At 45.2% G+C, this 23,025-nt stretch overlaps 1 long non-coding RNA gene across 1 annotated transcript in view; it reads right to left on the reverse strand.

Moving 5' to 3' along the window:
- The window catches only part of LOC123748220 (uncharacterized), a 62,759-nt gene extending 44,968 nt beyond the window's left edge, over positions 1-17,791 (reverse strand). The window contains exon 1 of the long non-coding RNA XR_011228103.1: positions 16,510-17,791. This is a non-coding gene — a long non-coding RNA (uncharacterized lncRNA). The remainder of the gene's footprint in view (positions 1-16,509) is intronic.
- Between the last annotated feature and the right edge of the window lie 5,234 nt (positions 17,792-23,025).

A 23,025-nucleotide genomic window follows, 5' to 3' on the forward strand; every position in this document is an offset into this window, starting at 1 on the left:
AACCAGATAAAAGTCAGAAAAAGGAATACCTTTATGGGAAATGGGACAAGAGCGGATAGCCTCTCTAGCGGCAGCATCCGCATGCTCATTTAAAGAAACACGAAGATGGCTCGAAACCCAGCAAAACTCCACGAATTTAAATTTACTAGTGATAAGAAACAGCCAATGTTGAATCTCGACGACAACGGGTTGGACAGGATTAAAGACCCGAGAGCCATGAGAACACTACGAGAGTCAACGACAATCACAAAGGAGGATTGACAACGAGAAAGCAGGGGACGGAGAGCATGGAGAATAGCATAAAGTTCTGCTGAGAAGATGCGAGTCTCTGAAGGAAGGCGACACCTATAAGTGTGGTCAGGAAAAACAATGGAGTAGCCCACACCATCCGTGGACTTAGACCCATTGGTGAAGATGGAAACGGAGCAGGAGTGTGAAGAAAAGTGCTCAAGAAAAGGCGTTTCAGAACCGTAGGAGGAATAAAAGCTTTAATAATGCGGGGTCCTTACAACATCCTTTCTCTCACCTCTGTCGTGCTTTAACTTTTACCCCTCCTGCGGTTCCTGTTCCTCTTCACCACCTCTCTCTTTCTGTCCAGTTATCTTGTTTACAGGATTCTCTTTCCGTTCGTATTTCTAATGTTTCTCCTCGTGTTGTTCCTTCTTTGCCCCCGTGGAGAGTCCCCCTCTCGTAGTTTTGTACATCCTTGACCCGCATCATTAAAGCTTTTGCCCCTCCAACGGTTCTAAAATGTCTTTTCCTTGAGCACTTTTCTTCTCACTCCCGCTCCGTTTCTGTCTTCACCGATGAGTCTAAGTCTGCGGACGGTGTTGGCTACTCTGTTGTTTTTCCTGATCGCACTTATATGTGTTGCTTACCTCCGGAGAATAGCATCTTCACAGCGGAACTTTATGCTATTCTCTATGCTCTTCGTCTCCTGCTTTCTCGTTGTCAGTCTCCCTTTGTAGTTGTTGTTGACTCTCGGTTCATCCAGTAGCTGTCGAGATCCAGCATTGGCTGTTTCTTGTTCACAGTAAATTTAAGTCGGTTGAGTTTTGTTGGGTTCCCAGCCATATTGGTGTGTCTTTAAATGAGCGTGCGGATGCTAACGCCAAGGAAGCTGTCTGCTCTTATCGCATCTCTCGTAAAGGTATTCCATATTCCGACTTTTACCCGGTTATCCATTCCTCCATCCTTACCCGTTGGCAGGCTTCTTGGTCGTCTGTTACTGGTAACAAACTACGTACTCTTAAATGTTGTGTTTCCTCGTGGCCGTCCTCCTACCACCATAACCGGCAATGGGAAACGGCTCTGGCGAGGTTGCATATTGGCCATACTCGCTTAACCCATGGTCACTTGATGGAGCACCACCCTGCTCCTTATTGTCCTAATTGCATTGTCCCTCTTACGGTCGTGCATGTCCTTCTTGAATGTCCTGACTTCCAGGACGAGCGTGTGTCTTGCTTTCCGACCACCCCTTGCGGTCACCTGTCACTCAATAGAATTCTTGGTGACTCGGATACTTTTGATATCGTTCGCCTTATGAGCTTTTGTTCTTGTATTGGCATCCTTGGTGATATTTAGCGCCCTCTGATTATTCCGCTCATTTGGTGGTGCTACATACTTCCCTGTTTGGTGCCTTCTTTTGATAATTACTTACTTTAATAATGCGGGATCAAGGATATATAAAACTTTGGAAGTGGGACCCTCCATGGGGGCAAGGGAGGAATAATACAAGGAGAAATATAAGACGAATGGAAAGAGACCTGTAAGCGAGATAGCCGGACAGAAAGATGGAGGTGGTGAAGAGGAACAGGAACTACAGGAGGGGTAAAAGTCAAAGCACGACAGAGGTGAGAGGAAGGATGTTGCAAGGACCACGCCAGATAGCGAAAACAGTAGCGATGACGGTGGTCCCGGAGAGATAGGAAGCCAGTGTCAACATACAAGCTAAGGGAAGGGAGTCGAATGAAAGGCACCTGAGCTGAGGCACAACCCAGCACGTGCAAAGTATCAAGACGACTGAAGAGTAGAAGGAGAAGCGGACAAGTAAGCAGGGCAACCATAATCGAGTTTAGATAGGACGAGTGAGGAATGTAGAGAGAGGAGCGTACGCCTATTCGCCCCCCAAAAAGTAAGGGAGAAAACCTTAAGGAGGGAAAGGGCCTTAGAGCATTCAGCACGGAGGTAAGAGATATGGGCTGACCAAGACAAACGAGTGTCAAAGATTAACCCCAAAAGCTTAGTGGAATCCTTGTACACAAGGGTATGTCCATAAAGCGACAAAGGAGATGAAGAATGACACCCTTCCGAGTAAAAGTCATAGCACAAGTCTTAGACACAGAGAATTTGAAACCATGATCGGTGGTCCAAGGTGACACGGCATCAATTGTAAGTTGAAGCCGCCATTGAGGGAGAGGCGAATCATCACACTGACAGCAAAGGGTAAGATCGTCTACATAGAGAGCGGAGAAGACGCCAGAAGGAAGGGAGGAAAGAAGACTATTGAGAGCAGCAAGAAAAAAAAGAGTAGTGCTCAGAACACTACCTTGGGGCACACCCCTCATATTGCCGAAAAGGGGCAGAGAGAGTGGTACCGAGCCTCACTCGAAAGGAACGAGGAGAGACGAAACCTTGGAGGAAGAGATGGAGATTCCTGCGAAGGCCAAAAGAATGTAGTTGGGATAGAATATGATACTACCAAGTAGTGTCGTAAGCTTTTTCCAGGTCAAAAAGGACGGCAACAATGAAGGTCTTCGCAGCAAGTTCACCAGGACATCTGTTGTGCTGTGGCATTCGCGAAAACCAAATTGAAAGGGGAAAGGAGGTGATATTGCTCTAAGAACCACATCAAACGAACGTTAACCATACATTCAAATAGCTTGCAGACACAACTCGTGAGGGATAAGCCGGAAGTCCTTGTGGGAAGACCCGAGAGACCCTGGTTTCCGAACAGGGAGGACAACAGCATCGAGCCAGTCCTCAGGGACTGACGACGACTCCCAGACCCGATTAAACAGACTCAGTAAATACTGAGACGAGCACGGAGGGAGATGTCGAAGCATCTCATAATGAATGCCATCAGAGCCTGTCGCCGTAGAACCGCAGAGAGCCAGGGCAGACTGGAGCTCAGGGATAGAAAAGGGATCGTTATAGGGAATGCAGAGATATGTACAGAAATCCAAAGGACGAGACTCAAGAAGAGGCTTACGATGAAGGAAGGAATGGGGAAGATAAGAACCCGAGCTAACAGACGAAAAGTGGAAACCCAATTTAGTCGCGACCTGCAACGGGTCCGCCACAAGAGTACCACCGAGGTGATGGACTAGGGAGACATCAGGAATGAACTTACCCGCTGTCTTGCGGATTCGCTTTCAGATCAGCCGGAGAGAAGTTTCGGACGTGATGGTGGAAACATAAGACAGCAAACATGCACGTTTAGCCATATGGATGGTCCTACGGGCCACCACACTTGCCTTCCGAAACGAATGAAAAGATTCATGCGTCTGCCGGCGACAATGTCTCTTACAGGCTGCACGCTTACAGTGAACAGCCCGAGCACAGTCCACTTTTCACCAGGGAACTCACTTCCGCGTTCCCCGAGAGGAAGAGCGAGGAATAGAGCGGAGGGCAGCATTGAAGACTGTGTCATAAAAAAGGAGGAGGGCGCGAGGGAGAGGCAGAATGGATAGGTTGTAGATAGTAGCACGGACGGTAAAGAGGGGCCAGTCAGCCTTGGCAAACCGCCACCTAGGGAAGGAGAGGGGAGGGTGAAAAGATAAAAAAGTAACAAGGATGGGAAAATGGTTACTGCCATGGAGGTCATCAAGAACCCGCCACCCGAAATCTAAGTAAAGGGAAGACGAGCTAAGAGAAAGATCAAGACAGGAAAGGGAGTGAGTCCGAGAGTCCAAATGAGCGGGCTCACCAGAATTCATAAGAGACAGGGGAGAAGAGAGGATGAACGCTTCAAGAAGGCGACCTTGGGTGTTTATCAGAACATCACCCCAAAGGGTATGTCGACAATTGAAATCACCTAGCAGGAGCACAGGGTTCCAGCAAGGAGTCCAGTAGGTGTTTAAGATCAGGAAGAGAAAGCAGGAAACTCGGGGAAAGATATATGGAACAAACTGTGTACCATTTCCTCACAAAGGTACGAGCCGCAGAACAATGGAGAGGCGAAGGAAAATGCAAGGGAACAAAGGGAACATGAGAACGAATCAGGAGAGCAGAAGGGTTAGGAGCCCTTCTGTTAGGGGGGGGGGGGAGAGAAAGGAGTAGCCACAAAAGCGATCAGGACGAGCAACAAGCATTGGCTCCTGGAGACAGACACAAAGGGGCGAAAATCGTGAAAGCAGAAGTTGGAGTTCAAGGAAATTGGCGTAATAACCACGAATGTTCCATTGAAGAATAGACATCGACAGGAAGAGAAAGGACAGCAACAGAGAACTAGGAAGAAGCAAAGGTGAAAGAGGAACATAGTACGTTAAAGAAGGTCAAGGTCGGGATCAGGGTCAACAAAGTCAGGGTTAGAAGGCATGGGTAAACTGAGCAAAGATGGAGGGAAGGAAGCGGGAGAACAGATCAGAGACGGACGAGCGGGGTCCGGAGGAGGAGGAGGATAAAACAACCGAGAGGAGCACCTGGCACCAGTAAGAATGACAGAAAGCGGGAGGGTCCTACCATCAGAGGTAATCTTCACAACCCGAAAGGGCTGACGGCGACGACCACGAGGGAGACGAATAAACATGTCTTCCTGGAGGACAGAATGGCCCTGGGCTTCGAGGATATGCCGAATATCATCGTGGCAGTCCAGTATATTCCGAACACCTGTCGCAACATAGGGCGGGAGGAGAATAGTGCCAACACTGGCATTCAACTGAGTGTTCTTGGAGACCCGAACAGGGGTCTCACCAAGTCAGGATAAGGCAGCCAAGCGGGAGGCTGCATCCTGTGAAGGAGCAGCAACGACACGTGTACAGAGACGGGTGGGGGTGGAAGGTAACAGAGGCATCTACAGAATCAACAGGATGTCTATGGAGGGAGAAATCGTAAGGAGGCGTAGAATCAAGAGGGAGGAGATCAAAGTATTTGGCCCACGAAGCTGGACTAAACAAGGCTTGGTATGAATCGGAACGGGAAGGAATCGAGCTAGTGCGGTAGTGGCACGGACGACATTTTTAAACAGGTACCTGATGTCAAACGTCTGCGGGAGCTGAAGGAGGCATTTGAGCAGAATATTGTGATGAGTTTCACTTAAGAGATGGAGAAGGATGGGAAGCTGCCCTTACTAGATGTAACAGTCACAAGGGGGGTAGAAATAGCCTAAGCTACTCTATCCCTTTGAGATGTATTTTTTTCTTGTCTCAATAAACATACTTGAACTTGAACTTGAACTTGTAACAGTCACGGAAAGGAGCGGAGGTTTCCACACTGCAGTCTACACTAAGGAAACAAACATAGGAAATGTGCCTAAATGCTAACAGTGACTTCCCAGACAGGTACAAGAGAAGTGTTTTCAACGCTTACGTCGACCGTGCTCTCAGCCACAGTTCAGGATGGAAGCAAGTCGATGAAGAACACTGTAGGGTTAGGCAGGTTCTAGTCAACAACGGCTTCTCCAATGGTTTCGATGAAGACATCATAAAAAGGAAGGTGAAACGCCATGCAACCTCTGAAGAATCAACTAACACAACACCTGTACCCCCTATTAGACTATTTTACAGGAACTTCTTTTCCACAGCTCATAAAATGGAGGAAAGGGTCCTGAAAGATATTGTTAATAGGAACGTTATCCTTGCAGACAAAAATCAGAAGATACTATTGACCATTTACTATAAAACCAAAAAAACGGCCAATCTACTCATGAAAAAACTCTCCAGACACAAAGCAGAATGCCTTAAAAGAGACCAACGTCGTCTATGCCTTCAAATGTCCACTTGGGGACTGTATGCCCCATAGAACTCAGTATATAGGCAAGACAACAACATCTCTCTCCAGGTGATTAACAATGCATAAGCAACAGGGCTCCATTAAGGAACATGTAATCTCTTCCTACAACCAGACCATCACCAGAGCAGTCTTAACAAACACAGAAATCATCGATAGATACAGCGATAGCAGGTGGCTTGACATCTGCGAGGCACTACACATCAAAAAGTCAACACCAGCAATCAACAGCCAATTAATGCACAACTATATTCTACCCACTTCAAGACCCCATACCAATATAGAAGCATCAAGAGGAAGTATAGGCCAATAGGCCCTTTGCACTTACTTCCATTCTTCTCTTTCACTTATCCAATTTATACCCCTTGAACCGTGTTCTGTCTTGTGTTGGTCAAAAGTTTTTTCACCTCATTCAAAACTGTTTCTACATATCACCTCACCCAAATGCGAGTATATAAGACAAGCTGTTTTGCATTAGTATAACTCTGTTAAGTGTTTTCAGGTTACAAGTTGTGTGTATGTAAATTAAAGTCTTTGAAAATGTAATACGTTATTACAAAACACATTCAAGCGTCACGTCAGACTAGAAATAAAAAGGAATTTTGGAGAATTGATTTTTCAATTACCATCGACAGTAAAAAGAAACATAAGAAATATTGAGAAAATTCGTGTTAGAATTATTAATCTTACTTTTTCGGTCATATTTAATAATATATATATATATATAATATATATATATATATATATATATATATATATATATATATATATATATATATATATATATATATATATATATACACAATCTTTGGACAACACCCACCAGTGGGACTCGAACCCAGAAAGTACAACTACCTTCCAGTAGCTGGCATAACTAGTATGCTTTAACCCACTACGCCATCAGACCTTACAAAAGAAGTAGATAGTTCGAGATATATATCTCAAACATCTCTACCTCCCGAAGGCACCAGATGAGTGAGGGGTCAGTCTGCATTTTTCGTCAAGCCACTGTCAATGTGAGAGAACTCGTGTCCAGCTTATAAGCCTATACTTGCATAAACCACAAGTGAAGATAAACAATCTTTGGACAACACCCACCAGTGGGACTCGAACCCAGAAAGCACAACTACCTTCCAGTAGCTGGCATAACTAGTATGCTTTAACCCACTACGCCATCAGACCTTACAAAAGAAGTAGATAGTTCGAGATATATATCTCAAACATCTCTACCTCCCGAAGGCACCAGATGAGTGAGGGGTCAGTCTGCATTTTTCGTCAAGCCACTGTCAATGTGAGAGAACTCGTGTCCAGCTTATAAGCCTATACTTGCATAAACCACAAGTGAAGATAAACAATCTTTGGACAACACCCACCAGTGGGACTCGAACCCAGAAAGCACAACTACCTTCCAGTAGCTGGCATAACTAGTATGCTTTAACCCACTACGCCATCAGACCTTACAAAAGAAGTAGATAGTTCGAGATATATATCTCAAACATCTCTACCTCCCGAAGGCACCAGATGAGTGAGGGGTCAGTCTGCATTTTTCGTCAAGCCACTGTCAATGTGAGAGAACTCGTGTCCAGCTTATAAGCCTATACTTGCATAAACCACAAGTGAAGATAAACAATCTTTGGACAACACCCACCAGTGGGACTCGAACCCAGAAAGCACAACTACCTTCCAGTAGCTGGCATAACTAGTATGCTTTAACCCACTACGCCATCAGACCTTACAAAAGAAGTAGATAGTTCGAGATATATATCTCAAACATCTCTACCTCCCGAAGGCACCAGATGAGTGAGGGGTCAGTCTGCATTTTTCGTCAAGCCACTGTCAATGTGAGAGAACTCGTGTCCAGCTTATAAGCCTATACTTGCATAAACCACAAGTGAAGATAAACAATCTTTGGACAACACCCACCAGTGGGACTCGAACCCAGAAAGCACAACTACCTTCCAGTAGCTGGCATAACTAGTATGCTTTAACCCACTACGCCATCAGACCTTACAAAAGAAGTAGATAGTTCGAGATATATATCTCAAACATCTCTACCTCCCGAAGGCACCAGATGAGTGAGGGGTCAGTCTGCATTTTTCGTCAAGCCACTGTCAATGTGAGAGAACTCGTGTCCAGCTTATAAGCCTATACTTGCATAAACCACAAGTGAAGATAAACAATCTTTGGACAACACCCACCAGTGGGACTCGAACCCAGAAAGCACAACTACCTTCCAGTAGCTGGCATAACTAGTATGCTTTAACCCACTACGCCATCAGACCTTACAAAAGAAGTAGATAGTTCGAGATATATATCTCAAACATCTCTACCTCCCGAAGGCACCAGATGAGTGAGGGGTCAGTCTGCATTTTTCGTCAAGCCACTGTCAATGTGAGAGAACTCGTGTCCAGCTTATAAGCCTATACTTGCATAAACCACAAGTGAAGATAAACAATCTTTGGACAACACCCACCAGTGGGACTCGAACCCAGAAAGCACAACTACCTTCCAGTAGCTGGCATAACTAGTATGCTTTAACCCACTACGCCATCAGACCTTACAAAAGAAGTAGATAGTTCGAGATATATATCTCAAACATCTCTACCTCCCGAAGGCACCAGATGAGTGAGGGGTCAGTCTGCATTTTTCGTCAAGCCACTGTCAATGTGAGAGAACTCGTGTCCAGCTTATAAGCCTATACTTGCATAAACCACAAGTGAAGATAAACAATCTTTGGACAACACCCACCAGTGGGACTCGAACCCAGAAAGCACAACTACCTTCCAGTAGCTGGCATAACTAGTATGCTTTAACCCACTACGCCATCAGACCTTACAAAAGAAGTAGATAGTTCGAGATATATATCTCAAACATCTCTACCTCCCGAAGGCACCAGATGAGTGAGGGGTCAGTCTGCATTTTTCGTCAAGCCACTGTCAATGTGAGAGAACTCGTGTCCAGCTTATAAGCCTATACTTGCATAAACCACAAGTGAAGATAAACAATCTTTGGACAACACCCACCAGTGGGACTCGAACCCAGAAAGCACAACTACCTTCCAGTAGCTGGCATAACTAGTATGCTTTAACCCACTACGCCATCAGACCTTACAAAAGAAGTAGATAGTTCGAGATATATATCTCAAACATCTCTACCTCCCGAAGGCACCAGATGAGTGAGGGGTCAGTCTGCATTTTTCGTCAAGCCACTGTCAATGTGAGAGAACTCGTGTCCAGCTTATAAGCCTATACTTGCATAAACCACAAGTGAAGATAAACAATCTTTGGACAACACCCACCAGTGGGACTCGAACCCAGAAAGCACAACTACCTTCCAGTAGCTGGCATAACTAGTATGCTTTAACCCACTACGCCATCAGACCTTACAAAAGAAGTAGATAGTTCGAGATATATATCTCAAACATCTCTACCTCCCGAAGGCACCAGATGAGTGAGGGGTCAGTCTGCATTTTTCGTCAAGCCACTGTCAATGTGAGAGAACTCGTGTCCAGCTTATAAGCCTATACTTGCATAAACCACAAGTGAAGATAAACAATCTTTGGACAACACCCACCAGTGGGACTCGAACCCAGAAAGCACAACTACCTTCCAGTAGCTGGCATAACTAGTATGCTTTAACCCACTACGCCATCAGACCATACAAAAGAAGTAGATAGTTCGAGATATATATCTCAAACATCTCTACCTCCCGAAGGCACCAGATGAGTGAGGGGTCAGTCTGCATTTTTCGTCAAGCCACTGTCAATGTGAGAGAACTCGTGTCCAGCTTATAAGCCTATACTTGCATAAACCACAAGTGAAGATAAACAATCTTTGGACAACACCCACCAGTGGGACTCGAACCCAGAAAGCACAACTACCTTCCAGTAGCTGGCATAACTAGTATGCTTTAACCCACTACGCCATCAGACCTTACAAAAGAAGTAGATAGTTCGAGATATATATCTCAAACATCTCTACCTCCCGAAGGCACCAGATGAGTGAGGGGTCAGTCTGCATTTTTCGTCAAGCCACTGTCAATGTGAGAGAACTCGTGTCCAGCTTATAAGCCTATACTTGCATAAACCACAAGTGAAGATAAACAATCTTTGGACAACACCCACCAGTGGGACTCGAACCCAGAAAGCACAACTACCTTCCAGTAGCTGGCATAACTAGTATGCTTTAACCCACTACGCCATCAGACCTTACAAAAGAAGTAGATAGTTCGAGATATATATCTCAAACATCTCTACCTCCCGAAGGCACCAGATGAGTGAGGGGTCAGTCTGCATTTTTCGTCAAGCCACTGTCAATGTGAGAGAACTCGTGTCCAGCTTATAACCCTATACTTGCATAAACCACAAGTGAAGATAAACAATCTTTGGACAACACCCACCAGTGGGACTCGAACCCAGAAAGCACAACTACCTTCCAGTAGCTGGCATAACTAGTATGCTTTAACCCACTACGCCATCAGACCTTACAAAAGAAGTAGATAGTTCGAGATATATATCTCAAACATCTCTACCTCCCGAAGGCACCAGATGAGTGAGGGGTCAGTCTGCATTTTTCGTCAAGCCACTGTCAACGTGAGAGAACTCGTGTCCAGCTTATAAGCCTATACTTGCATAAACCACAAGTGAAGATAAACAATCTTTGGACAACACCCACCAGTGGGACTCGAACCCAGAAAGCACAACTACCTTCCAGTAGCTGGCATAACTAGTATGCTTTAACCCACTACGCCATCAGACCTTACAAAAGAAGTAGATAGTTCGAGATATATATCTCAAACATCTCTACCTCCCGAAGGCACCAGATGAGTGAGGGGTCAGTCTGCATTTTTCGTCAAGCCACTGTCAATGTGAGAGAACTCGTGTCCAGCTTATAAGCCTATACTTGCATAAACCACAAGTGAAGATAAACAATCTTTGGACAACACCCACCAGTGGGACTCGAACCCAGAAAGCACAACTACCTTCCAGTAGCTGGCATAACTAGTATGCTTTAACCCACTACGCCATCAGACCTTACAAAAGAAGTAGATAGTTCGAGATATATATCTCAAACATCTCTACCTCCCGAAGGCACCAGATGAGTGAGGGGTCAGTCTGCATTTTTCGTCAAGCCACTGTCAATGTGAGAGAACTCGTGTCCAGCTTATAAGCCTATACTTGCAGAAACCACAAGTGAAAATAAAAAATCTTTGGACAACACCCACCAGTGGGACTCGAACCCAGAAAGCACAACTACCTTCCAGTAGCTGGCATAACTAGTATGCTTTAACCCACTACGCCATCAGACCTTACAAAAGAAGTAGATAGTTCGAGATATATATCTCAAACATCTCTACCTCCCGAAGGCACCAGATGAGTGAGGGGTCAGTCTGCATTTTTCGTCAAGCCACTGTCAATGTGAGAGAACTCGTGTCCAGCTTATAAGCCTATACTTGCATAAACCACAAGTGAAGATAAACAATCTTTGGACAACACCCACCAGTGGGACTCGAACCCAGAAAGCACAACTACCTTCCAGTAGCTGGCATAACTAGTATGCTTTAACCCACTACGCCATCAGACCTTACAAAAGAAGTAGATAGTTCGAGATATATATCTCAAACATCTCTACCTCCCGAAGGCACCAGATGAGTGAGGGGTCAGTCTGCATTTTTCGTCAAGCCACTGTCAATGTGAGAGAACTCGTGTCCAGCTTATAAGCCTATACTTGCATAAACCACAAGTGAAGATCAACAATCTTTGGACAACACCCACCAGTGGGACTCGAACCCAGAAAGCACAACTACCTTCCAGTAGCTGGCATAACTAGTATGCTTTAACCCACTACGCCATCAGACCTTACAAAAGAAGTAGATAGTTCGAGATATATATCTCAAACATCTCTACCTCCCGAAGGCACCAGATGAGTGAGGGGTCAGTCTGCATTTTTCGTCAAGCCACTGTCAATGTGAGAGAACTCGTGTCCAGCTTATAAGCCTATACTTGCATAAACCACAAGTGAAGATAAACAATCTTTGGACAACACCCACCAGTGGGACTCGAACCCAGAAAGCACAACTACCTTCCAGTAGCTGGCATAACTAGTATGCTTTAACCCACTACGCCATCAGACCTTACAAAAGAAGTAGATAGTTCGAGATATATATCTCAAACATCTCTACCTCCCGAAGGCACCAGATGAGTGAGGGGTCAGTCTGCATTTTTCGTCAAGCCACTGTCAATGTGAGAGAACTCGTGTCCAGCTTATAAGCCTATACTTGCATAAACCACAAGTGAAGATAAACAATCTTTGGACAACACCCACCAGTGGGACTCGAACCCAGAAAGCACAACTACCTTCCAGTAGCTGGCATAACTAGTATGCTTTAACCCACTACGCCATCAGACCTTACAAAAGAAGTAGATAGTTCGAGATATATATCTCAAACATCTCTACCTCCCGAAGAGATGTTTCTCTCTACCTTTGGGAGGTAGAGATGTTTGAGATATATATCTCGAACTATCTACTTCTTTTGTAAGGTCTGATGGCGTAGTGGGTTAAAGCATACTAGTTATGCCAGCTACTGGAAGGTAGTTGTGCTTTCTGGGTTCGAGTCCCACTGGTGGGTGTTGTCCAAAGATTGTTTATCTTCACTTGTGGTTTATGCAAGTATAGGCTTATAAGCTGGACACGAGTTCTCTCACATTGACAGTGGCTTGACGAAAAATGCAGACTGACCCCTCACTCATCTGGTGCCTTCGGGAGGTAGAGATGTTTGAGATATATATCTCGAACTATCTACTTCTTTTGTAAGGTCTGATGGCGTAGTGGGTTAAAGCATACTAGTTATGCCAGCTACTGGAAGGTAGTTGTGCTTTCTGGGTTCGAGTCCCACTGGTGGGTGTTGTCCAAAGATTGTTTATCTTCACTTGTGGTTTATGCAAGTATAGGCTTATAAGCTGGACACGAGTTCTCTCACATTGACAGTGGCTTGACGAAAAATGCAGACTGACCCCTCACTCATCTGGTGCCTTCGGGAGGTAGAGATGTTTGAGATATATATCTCGAACTATCTACTTCTTTTGTAAGGTCTGATGGCGTAGTGGGTTAAAGCATACTAGTTATGCCAGCTACTGGAAGGTAGTTGTGCTTTCTGGGTTCGAGTCCCACTGGTGGGTGTTGTCCAAAGATTGTTTATCTTCACTTGTGGTTTACGCAAGTATAGGCTTATATATATATATATATTATTAAATATGACCGAAAAAGTAAGATTAATAATTCTAACACGAATTTTCTCAATCTTTCGTACATTACGCTTCACTGTTGGAGGTAAATCAAAAATCACTTCTCCAAAATTCATTTTTATTTCTAGTCTGACGCGACACGGGCGCGTTTCGTAAAACTTATTACATTTTCAAAGACTTCACAAATACACAACTGATTAGAACTTATGTCTCTCTGATATTATATCTACATTTGAGTGAGGTGGGAAGGGTGATGTGGCATTAACACAAGACAGAACAGGAGGGGATATTAATAGGGTATTAAAAGTATCAACACAAGACAGAACAGAAACAATGGGTATTGAATAGAAGTGTTTGTAGAAAGCCTATTGGTCCATATTTCTTGATGCTTCTATATTGGAGCGGAGTCTTGAGGTGGGTAGAATATAGTTGTGCAATAATTGGCTGTTGATTGCTGGTGTTGACTTCTTGATGTGTAGTGCCTCGCAAACGTCAAGCCGCCTGCTATCGCTGTATCTATCGATGATTTCTGTGTTGTTTACTAGGATTTCTCTGGCGATGGTTTGGTTATGGGAAGAGATTATATGTTCGGAACATATAATCTCTTCCCATTCCCATCTCTTGTTTTTAATACTTCATCTCCTCTTCTGTATCCTGTGTCTGGCCTCCTGTTTCCACTGCCTAGTTTCATTACTTTGCATTTACTCGGATTGAACTTCAACAGCCATTTGTTGGACCATTTACACAGTCTGTCTAGGACATCTTGTAGCCTCCTACTATCATCCTCTGTTTCAATCCTCCTCATAATTTTTGAATAATTGGCAAACATTGAGAGAAACGAATCTATACCATCTGGGAGATCATTTACATATACCAGAAACAGTATAGGTCCAAGGACTGACCCCTGCGTGACTCCACTTGTAACGTGTGTGTGTGTGTGTGTGTGTGTGTGTGTGTGTGTGTGTGTGTGTGTGTGTGTGTGTGTGTGTGTGTGTACTCACCTAATTGTGCTTGCGGGGGTTGAGCTCTGGCTCTTTGGTCCACAGGTGTGTGTGTGTGTGTTTTAATCATATGACCCTCCTCGATCCTATCCCCTTGGTCCCCCCTCCCTCCCGCTCCCATCTCAGAAAATGTATTATCAAGAAACATTGAAACAACTGTATGATGGTGTCTTAAAATATATTATTATGGCCAATAAAAACTCTATTGGAAATACGTCATATATTTCACTTTTGACTCAATAGAATTCTGAAATAATTTAATGTTTGGGACATAAAAGATTTCTGTCAAAAGTATACATACATATATGTAGTTGGCATATGTCTTATGTTAGTGTCGCTGTTAGAGTATACCTGGGTATACAAGCCACAGTATACCTGGGTATACAGGCCACAGTATACATGGGTATACAGGCCACAGTATACCTGGGTATACTAGCCACAGTATACCTGGATATACAAGCCACAGTATACCTGGGTATACAGACTACGGTATACCTTGGTATACAAACAACAGTATACCTGGGTATACAGGCCACATTATACCTGGGTGTAAAAACCAAAGTATACCTGGGTATACAAGCCACAGTATACCTGGGTATACAGGCAACAGTATACCTGGGTATACTAGCCACAGTATACCTAGATATACAAGCCACAGTATACCTGGGTATACATACTACAGTAAACATTGGTATACAAACAACTGTATACCTTGGTATACAAACAACAGTATACCTTGGTATACAAACAGTATACCTTGGTATACAAACAGTATACCTTGGTATACAAACAGTATACCTTGGTATACAAACAGTATACCTGGGTATACAAGCCACAGTATACCTGGGTTTACAAGCCACAGTATACCTGGGTTTACAAGCCACAGTATACCTGGGTTTACAAGCCACAGTATACCTGGATATACAAGCCACAGTATACCTGGGTATACAAGCCGCAGTATACCTGGGTATACAAGCCACAGTATACCTGGATATACAAGCCACAGTATACCTGGGTATACAGGCCACATTATACCTGGGTGTAAAAACCACAGTATACCTGGGTATACAAGCCACAGTATACCTGGGTATACAGGCAACAGTATACCTGGGTATACTAGCCACAGTATACCTGGATATACAAGCCACAGTATACCTGGGTATACAGGCAACAGTATACCTGGGTATACAAACAGTATACCTGGGTATACAAACAACAGTATACCTGGGTATACAAGCCACAGTATACCTGGGTATACAAGCCACAGTATACCTGGGTATACAAGCCACAGTATACCTGGGTTTACAAGCCACAGTATACCTGGGTTTACAAGTCACAGTATACCTGTTTACAAGCCACAGTATACCTGGGTATACAGGTCACATTATACCTGGGGTATACAAGCTACAGAATACCTGGGTATACAAGCTACAGTATACCTGGGTATACAAGCTACAGTATACCTGGGTATACAAGCCACAGTATACCTGGGTATACAGGTCACATTATACCTGGGTATACAAGCCACAGTATACCTTGGTATACAAGTCACAGTATACCTGGGTTTTCACTTCACAGTATACCTGGGTATACAAGCCACGGTATACCTTGGTATACAAGTCACAGTATACCTGGGTTTACAAGCCACAGTATACCTGGGTTTACAAGCCACAGTATACCTGGGTTTACAAGCCACGGTATGCCTGGGTATACAAGCCACAGTATACTTTGGTATACAAGCCACAGTATACCTGGGTTTACAAGCCACAGTATACCTGGGTTTACACGCCACAGTATACCTGGGTATACACGCCACAGTATACCTGGGTATACAAGCCACAGTATACCTGGGTATACAAGCCACAGTATACCTGGGTATACAAGCCACAGTATACCTGGGTATACAAGCCACAGTATACCTGGGTGTACAAGCCACAGTATACCTGGGTGTACAAGCCACAGTATACCTGGGTGTACAAGCCACAGTATACCTGGGTGTACAAGCCACAGTATACCTGGGTGTACAAGCCACAGTATACCTGGGTGTACAAGCCACAGTATACCTGGGTGTACAAGCCACAGTATACCTGGGTGTACAAGCCACAGTATACCTGGGTGTACAAGCCACAGTATACCTCGGGCCGGACTTGCAGCTTATGCAATATTTATTTACAACCAAATACACATTTATATAGTTACGATGACCTGTCTTTTTTGCTCGGATAGAGACAGTCTACCTGTGTCTACCTGTCTACCTGTGTCTACCTGTCTGTCTACCTGTGTCTGCCTGTGTCTACCTGTCTGTCCGTGACTCACCTGGAAGGTGGCAGGGTGACTGTGCAGGTGGGCAGTCCTGGGCAAGGTGGCGTACCCCGTAGCCAGGGTTGACGAGCTGATGGTGTTGACACCTTCAATGTGCCAGGAGTCTGCGTCTGTTGCGGGAGAGTGAGAGAGTGATTACACAGTCCTTACACTCTAGCGGCACTCTAGCGGCACTCTAGCGGCACTCTAGAGGCACTCTGGTGGCTCTTGCGTGCTGCTAGTTACTGTCATTGCATTCAGTCTAATGGGGTGCATAATAAAAAAAGAAATTGAATTGCATTCTGTTGATATAATTTGGGACAAAATCTAAGGTAATGCAAACCCAATCTTTGCATTAATTTGCAATGCTATTTCATGGTTAAGTGACGTCACAGGTTTGTGTTGGAGTATTGTGACGTCATAAACTCGCGTATAACAATAATGACGTCAGCAACTCACGCGGGTTTGTGATGACGTCAGAGAATGTCAGCACCAGTCACCTGATGAGGTGAAGATTGAAGACGCGGTTCACCTAAACGTCTTATGACGTCACAATCTCGTACCGAGTGGTAGTTCTTCAAGCTCAGTGAGTATCTGACTCACGAAACGACTCACCAGAGTGTGAGAGAGCGCTTCAGAGGCTAATGTGAGTACCCGATGACGTCTGATACTCGCCTAATGTAAAGTTACTCACATAAGTGGTGAGTAATGCTTCACATGGCTTCCTCGACTCAACCGAGTGGGAAAAATAACATCAATGACTCGGCCATGAGTATCAAATGTCATCATCAGACTCAACTAAGTGGCTATACTGACGTCGGAGACTCACCTGAGTTGTAGAGGAAGTCAAGGACTCACCTGAGTGGTAGAGGAAGTCAAGGACTCACCTGAGTGGTAGAGAAAGTCGAGGACTCACCTGAGTGGTAGAGAAAGTCGAGGACTCACCTGAGTGGTAGAGAAAGTCGAGGACTCACCTGAGTGGTAGAGAAAGTCGAGGACTCACCTGAGTGGTAGAGAAAGTCGAGGACTCACCTGAGTGGTAGAGAAAGTCGAGGACTCACCTGAGTGGTAGAGGAAGTCAAGGACTCACCTAAGTGGTAGAGGAAGTCAAGGACTCATTTGAGTGGTAGAGGAAGTCAAGGACTCACCTGAGTGGGGGATGACATCCGGGTTCATCTCATCCGGGTCGGTAGGGGAGGAGGAGGGTGGTGGGGGGAGGTCCTTGAGGGTGGTGGCAGGGGGCGGCATTAGGAGGGGAGACGCCCCCTGCGCCACCCCTACCTCTTCCATACTCGACTTCATATCCCCTTCCCCCCCACGCCCACAACCCCCCACCCCTGGCCGCCCACCCCCTCCACCCACCACAGCCCCCCTCTCCAGACGCAGGCGCACCACAGCGCACACGATCACGCCCACCACCAAGAGGCCGCCCACGCCGCCCACCACCAGGGCGATGATGGAGTTGAGGTTGAGAGGTAGCGATGATTTGCCGCGGGGGGGCGGGGGTTTTAAGGCCGCTGGTTGAGGAGAAAAACACGTTACGCACAGGTGACAAACAGGTGTGTGTGTGTGTGTGTGTGTGTACTCACCTACTTGTACTCACCTGTTTGTGCTTGCTGGGGTTGAGCTTTGGCTCTTTGGTCCCGTCTCTCAACTGTCAATCAACTGGTGTACATATTCCTGAGCCTACTGGGCTCTATCATATCTACATTTAAAACTGTGTATGGAGTCAGCCTCCACCACATCACTTCCTAATGCATTCCATCCGTTAACTACTCTGACACTGAAAAAGTTCCTTGTAATGTATCTGTGGCTCATGTGGGTACTCAGTTTCCACCTGTGTCCCCTTGTTCGCGTCCCACCAGTGTTGAATAGTTTATCCTTGTTTACCCGGTCGATTCCTCTGAGGATTTTATATGGTTGTGATCATGTCTCCTCTTACTCTTCTGTCTTCCAGTGTCGTAAGGTGCATTTCCCGCAGCCTTTCCTCGTAACTCATGCCTCTTAGTTCTGGGACTAGTCTAATGGCATACCTTTGGACTTTTTCCAGCTTCGTCTTGTGCTTGACAAGGTACGGGCTCCATGCTGGGGCCGCATACTCCAGGATTGGTCTTACATATGTGGCGTACAAGATTCTGAATGATTCCTTACACAGGTTCCTGAACACTGTTCTGATGTTAGCCAGCCTCGCATATGCCGCAGACGTTATTCTTTTTATGTGGGCTTCAGGAGACAGGTTTGGTGTGATATCAACTCTTAGATATTTCTCTCTGTCCGTTTCATTAAGTACTTCATCTCCTATTCTGTATCCTGTGTCTGACCTCCTATTTCCACTGCCTAGTTTCATTACTTTGCATTTACTCGGGTTGAACTTCAACAGCCATTTGTTGGACCATTCACTCAGTCTGTCTCGGTCATCTTGTAGCCTCCTACTATCGTCCTCAGTTTCAGTCCTCCTCATAATTTTGCATCATCGGCAAACATTGAGAAAAAACGATTCTATACCCTCTGGGAGATCATTTACATATATCAGAAACAGTATAAGTCCAAGGACTGACCCCTGCGGGACTCCACTCGCAACGTCTAACCAATCTGAGACGTCCCCTCACACTGACTCGTTGTCTCCTGTTGCTTAGGTACTCCTGTATCCAACGGAGTACCTTCCCTTTCATTCCAGCCGGCATCTCCAGCTTTTTCACTAGCCTCTTGTGTGGCACTGTATCAAAGCCTTTCTGACAATCCAAAAATATGCAGTCTGCCCACCCTTCTCTTTCTTGCCTTGTTTTTGTTGCCTGGTCGTAGAATTCAAGTAACCCTGTGAGGCAGGACCTGCCATCCCTGAATCCATGTTGATGCTGTTACAAAGTTCCTTCGCTCCAGGTGCTCCACTAGCTTTCTTCGCACAATCCTCTCCTCAGCTTGCATGGTATGCAGGTTAGGGACACTGGCCTGTAGTTCAGTGCCTCCTGTCTATCCCCTTTCTTGTATATCGGGACTACGTTAGCTGCTTTCCAAATTTCTGGCAGTTCCCCTGTTGCCAGAGATTTGTTATACACTATGGAGAGTGGTAGGCACAGTTCTTCTGCTCCTTCCGTTAGTATCCAAGGGGAGATTCCATCTGGGCCTATTGCCTTTGTCACATCCAACTCTAGTAAACACTTCCTTACCCCCCCCCCCCCCGCTGGTAATCTCAAACTCAGCCAGTGGTTCCTGATTAGCTATTCCCTCTCTTATCTCTGAGATGTCTCCTTGCTCTAAGGTGAAGACCTCTTGGAATTTCTTATTCAGTTCCTCACACTCTTCCTTGTCGTTTGCAGTGAATCCTTTTGCCCCTATCCATAATTTCATAACCTGTTCCTTTACAGTTTTTTTCTCCTGATGTGGCTATGCAGCAATTTAAGCTGAGTCTTTGCCTTGCTTGCGATGTCATTTTCGTATTGTCTTTCTGCCTCTCTTCTCATCCTGACATATTCATTCCTGGCATTCTGGTATCTTTCTCTGCTCTCCAGTGTCCTGTTATTCCTATAGTTTCTCCATGTCCTTTTACTTTGCTGCTTAGCTAGCCTACATCTCTGATTAAACCATGGGTTTCTCATCTTCATTTCACTGTTTTCCTTTTGGGCTGGGACAAACTTGTTTGCTGTGTCCTTGCATTTTTGCGTGATGTAGTTTTGTGTGTGTGTGTGTGTGTGTGTGTGTGTTCGTTATATATATTTTCCAGAAAAAAGTTTCGACAAAGTCAAAACTTTGTTAATAAAAAAATGTGTGTTGAATGTGTTTAACCAACAAACCTGCTGGTGAATGAAAATACAGCTATTATAGACTGTGGGTTGGTGGTGTTGTCGTCGTGGTTCCTCCTTTGCAGACAACCCAACCCACAACTCGGTAGAGTGCTTATACCTCGCTAGGAGATCACACTAGGCGCTTCTGGCCCTTGGAGAGGGGCTCAACGTCACACATTTAGGGGATGCGGCTCCAACACTTAGCCTCGTTGTCACGTGCACACACCCACTCGAGCCGCTGTGACTCCCCACTCTCTCCTTAGGTGATATGATCTCCTCAATCCCCCTTTGACTTATTAATATTACCTTCTACCCTGTCCACAGCAGTGGTTCTTGGTTCTTTCTCTCTCTCCTTCTTTACTACCTCCTGGGAAGCCTCACTAGGACAAGGGCAAAAACCAGCAAATTGGGATACATTTACTGGACAAAGAACATACACGATATATACACACAGATGATAATAATGAATCCTATACTCTATAATATTACAATCAGGTTGCACTCCAACACCATCAGAACTCTACCATCAGCTTATCAAGTGGTATCCTATCTCCTGGTTCACCACCTGATACTATCAACCACCTCAAGTTGATCAAGTCTACATACACTGTTGTACCATCAGCAAGATAATATATATAGAAAATCAGCATTTGAATGCAATAACATATATCAGTATAAATGTTCATTGATACACAACAATGATCAATCGATCACTGTCAGTCCTGGAACGCATACATCTGTAGGTAATCCAGCCTACGACTGTAACTCTAAACTTCAGTATAAAACACTCCTTGACCTAAGAATGCAAACAACCACTCACCTCTCACTGCGTCTTGCACACTAATGACAACCAAACACTATTAACTCCCTACAAGTAATCCACCGGAACTTCCCTTCCACCTCTGGAAGTTCACTACCCTAATATCTTTAGGTTCTTCCGGGCTTCACTACCAGGATCCTCTGCAGCTCCTCCAGGCTGCTATCATGAAGTTTCCTTGAGCAACTACGGTGCTTCACCCATCTGCTAGGGTCCTCCACAGCTCTCTTGGCTGCTACACCATGAAGTTTCCTCGAGCAACTATGGTGCTTCTCCACCTCTACAGAAGCACGTGACACTCCTCTTCACTGCTTCTCACAGCTCGAGGTCCTCGCCTCCACTACCTTGGAGTCTCATCAGCTACTTCATCTGTGCTGGCTTCGAAGTCCTCAGCAACTTCTTCCCCAAAGAACAAACCACAGATTAAATGGTCGAGGGCGCTTTCCCTCTGACGGCGTCTGGTCACGGCGCTTACACCGCCCACAATAATGTCTCTGGCCGGCTTGATACTCTCTTCTTCGACCAGGACTTGAGACCACAACGTTCCCAGCTCGGTTCCACAGCTGGCACGTCTACACACTTCTCTTCGAGATATATCACTAGGGGTTCCCTTCTGGCGGGAGCTCAAACGGAGCGCGGCTCTCCCCTGCGATGTCTGGCACTCAAGTGAGGTCAAAGCCTCTCCAGAAGCGAGCCTCACGCCTCCAGCAAAAATGTCCACATCTCCTAGCCAGTCATTTATCTGTTTTCTTCTTCATTGCCCATAATCTTAAATTGTTATATATATCCAAGCAACTATTTTACATATGGGTTATCACCTCAATATTTGCTAGACCTTCTAATCAGGTCAGGCTTGATGAATAACTCTCAAGGAGGGAGACTCGTTTCTCCTGTAGGCTGAGATCATAACACAGCACACACACGGTCTCCCATAACACAGTTTTCCGATTGCAACTCCTCTATGACCGACATCTCAAATGGACTTGGTGATGAGGCAGGTGTAAATATATATATATATATATATATATATATATATATATATATATATATATATATATATGTATGCGAACAAGCCTGAATGGTCCCCAGGACAATATGCAACTGAAAACTCACACCCCAGAAGTGACTCGAACCCATACTCCCAGAAGCAACGCAACTGGTATGTACATTTGTGTTCCTCACGTGTGCCCCAAAGAATGAGGTGATTTGGTAAAATGCTATGCCCAAGATTACTATCCGAGTGCCGGCGGTGGGGTGGTTTAAATAGCTTAGGCTATCACCTCATTTTGTCCGGTCGTGATGGTCAAGTGGATTAAGGCGTCTTGTACATACCAGTTGCGTTGCTTCTGGGAGTATGGGTTCGAGTCACTTCTGGGGTGTGAGTTTTCAGTTATATATATATATATATATATATATATATATATATATATATATATATATATATATATATATATATATATATATATATATATATTACACACACACACACCCCTGCCCCTGGGGTTGCCAGTCAGATGTGCTTGACCCCTCCCCACCACACACCTGTGGTCGACACTCTAGTGCATGTGTGCAAGGTCCCGCCCCTCCCCCTTATGATAATGGACTCATCTAAGGGCCTCCCTAACAGGGACTCACCTAAGGGCCTCAATAATAGGAACTCACCCAAGGGTCTCAATAATAGGGATTCACCTAAGGGTCTCTCTAATAGGGACTCACCTAAGGGTCTCTCTAATAGGGACTCACCTAAGGGTCTCTCTAATAGGGACTCACCTAAGGGTCTCTCTAATAGGGACTCACCTAAGGGTCTCTCTAATAGGGACTCACCTAAGGGTCTCTGTAATAGGGACTCACCTAAGGGTCTCTCTAATAGGGACTCACCTAAGGGTCTCTCTAATAGGGACTCACCTAAGGGTCTCTCTAATAGGGACTCAC

This window comes from Procambarus clarkii, chromosome 11, assembly GCF_040958095.1.
Source record: "Procambarus clarkii isolate CNS0578487 chromosome 11, FALCON_Pclarkii_2.0, whole genome shotgun sequence".
Classification (NCBI taxonomy): domain Eukaryota; kingdom Metazoa; phylum Arthropoda; class Malacostraca; order Decapoda; family Cambaridae; genus Procambarus; species Procambarus clarkii.